We start from the raw sequence: 2,725 nt of genomic DNA on the forward strand, positions 1-2,725 counted from the left end.
ATTTAAGAAAACGATATACCTTGTTCTGATTTCGATGGGCCTATCCTACCTGAGTTAACGATATTGGCTTTAATATTGTTTGGTTCCCTTGCAGGTCCATGCCTATTGTGAAGATAAGTTGTGTGTTTAAGAATCGTTTTAACATGTCCTATTGAAAGATTAGGTGACTTCCAATCATTCTACAAGAAAACACCATTACATTTTGTTAAAATAACAAAATTGAAATTTGGAATATTTTGGAAGTTACAAAATTAAAAGTTCAATGACAGATTTGGATTCCTTTTTCAAAATTAAACAGGATATGTCTTATACTGAAAGACGATCAGAGTCGAAATGGCAAAGTTATTGGCCCCCAAATGGGTAAATGTGTGCAAAAACGACCAAATTGTTAAATGGGGGGGGGGGAATAACTGTGCCATTTCGATTCCGATCGTCTTGGAGCATAAAACATTTTCGTTTTCTTTTGTCAAGATGAACTCGGAACAATAGTTAACTTCTCACATTCCTCCTGAATCACTACCCCCTTCCCCCCTCCAACTTACGTAAGAAAACACGTAAACCATTCAAAATATCACTTTCGTTTCTTCTCACCGGACACTCGCGAAACTTCGTAGGTCGAGTTCCGCAACTTTAAAACTAAAAGTAACACACTCGGTTTGACAATCGGACAATTTAATCACTTGTGAGAGAGTATCAAAGACGCGAAGTGAGCGCCGCAGCCGATGGTGCTCTTCACCCACTCGAGTGCAGTGCTGCCAACATACCAACGAACTATGCGCGAATTCAAATAAAACGATTGAATATTTCAGAGCTGACCAATGCATCAAATAATGCACACAGATAATACTCGTGAATTGTCGATTCTTAGACAAACACTCTTTTAGCTGTCAGTGCAGCACATTTTGAGGAGATACGGAATGTTACGCACAGACAGACAGACTCACGACGGAGACATCGCCTGACCCCTCAGCGACTTGGACTGAGCTTCGCTCAGCGAAAACACAACAAGGAGCTGCGACGGCGAGCAGCAGAAAAAAAGTTTCTTCCTCTCGGACAGCGGCAGAGGCGCTGTAAGGGGTCCTTACGATACGGAGCGGACACCTCGGAGAGACAGTCATGCTCCCCCGGGGAGGGGGCAGGGCGTGCTAATGGGCCCGGCGCTGAGTGCCGGCCAGCGGGCAGCGGCGCCTCGGGCTCAGCGCCCCGAGGACAACATGGGCTGGACGAGGGACGTGGCCGCGGGCGGGGGCCGCGCCCAGCACGTCCTGGAGGAGAGCGCCGCGGAGCACGTCCACGGCCCGCTGGACGTCAATGGCGACGGCGTCCTCCTGTCCTTTTTATTACGAGAAGCTGCAGAAGCAGAGCCCGTGAGGATCCCGCGGGGAGAATCTCTGCACGACACGCTGAGCACGGCCCTGCAGCGCACAGCGGCCGCCCGAGAAACACATCCTGCCGGAGTCCAATGCGCGGCACCGCGGCAGGGGTCCAGTTAGTTCCAAAGGCTCACAGCGCTGCACCATTCGTCATCATAGGTTGGCTCCGGTCGGCTGCGATGTGCCGGCCAGGGCCCGGGCCGGGCTGGGCCGGGCTGGGCCGGGCTGGGGCCGTGAACACTCCCCATGACCTCGACTCAAACGTACGCTCGAATGCAAGCGCGCACGCGCACATGATGACACTCGTCCGTCAGTCCGTCAGGCGCTGACAGCTCTCACTTTTCATCTGCTGTGCAGGGGTGCACCCTGTGCCCCCCCCCCCTCCTTTCCCTTCCCCCGCCACTTTTGAGAATGTAGCGCGCGTGTGCGTGTGTCTGAGTGTGTTAGTCGGTTCCATTATGAAGTAAGCGGCTGCCATGGAATGGAGCTTTGCTAGGGGCAAGCGGCCAACAGCGCCGGCAAACGCCCGAGCAAAAGCGTTCTCGCGAAATTTGTGGCGCTGCTGAGAGGCCAGGGTATAGATGAGGGATTCGCTCTCACATTGCTTGCCCCGCCCCGCCCAGCCACAGCGACCGGAATGCAGCAGCGGGCCTGGCACGTGGGCACGCAATGCCGCTGGTGCATGACGCCCTCCGGCCGCGGAATAGAAAAGTTTGGAATATTTACTCCTTTTTTATATTTTTTGGTCGGACGCCCTCCACCCTCTAAACAGTTCCTATCCCCCTCCCCCTCTCTCGCACCACATCTTGGCAGGTGCCGCGCTGCTCCAGTTTAGGTCCGAGCCGAACTCGACGAGTGAAATTCCCTCCCCCTCCCCCTCCTCCCCTGCCGGGCCGGGCCGGGCGGGTGGCAAAGCAAACCGTGTGAGATGGCTATCACGTCGGCGTGGCCAGGCAGGCGGGCCGTGTTGAAATAAATCCAATTAAAAGCCTACGTTGTACGGAGGCGGAAGCGCAGGGAGAGGCGCCCGGCTTGCGTCATCACGGTTGCGCAGGCTGCGCTGACATATCGATAAAGACTTTAAATTGTTGTTGCGCACTTAACAGTACCGAGGTTATATGCTTCCGCAAGAAAACTGTTGAACACTAGGGGGTGCACTGGCGGTACACTTCCGAAGTGCGCAACAACTTGTATTCATCACTTGCATGCATGTATCAGGTTACACTTGCAGTTTGCCGGTGCCTGTGCTTTACGGGGACTAAGCGCCTGCGACACTCAGGGTAGGCCACACCGCCGTACACACATGCGCTGAAGGCGAAGTGTTGCCTACCTACCAGGCGCTCTGCGAGCTT

The sequence above is a fragment of the Frankliniella occidentalis genome, unplaced genomic scaffold, assembly GCF_000697945.3.
Source record: "Frankliniella occidentalis isolate FOCC.00 unplaced genomic scaffold, Focc_3.1 Scaffold478, whole genome shotgun sequence".
Taxonomy (NCBI): Eukaryota; Metazoa; Arthropoda; class Insecta; order Thysanoptera; family Thripidae; genus Frankliniella; species Frankliniella occidentalis.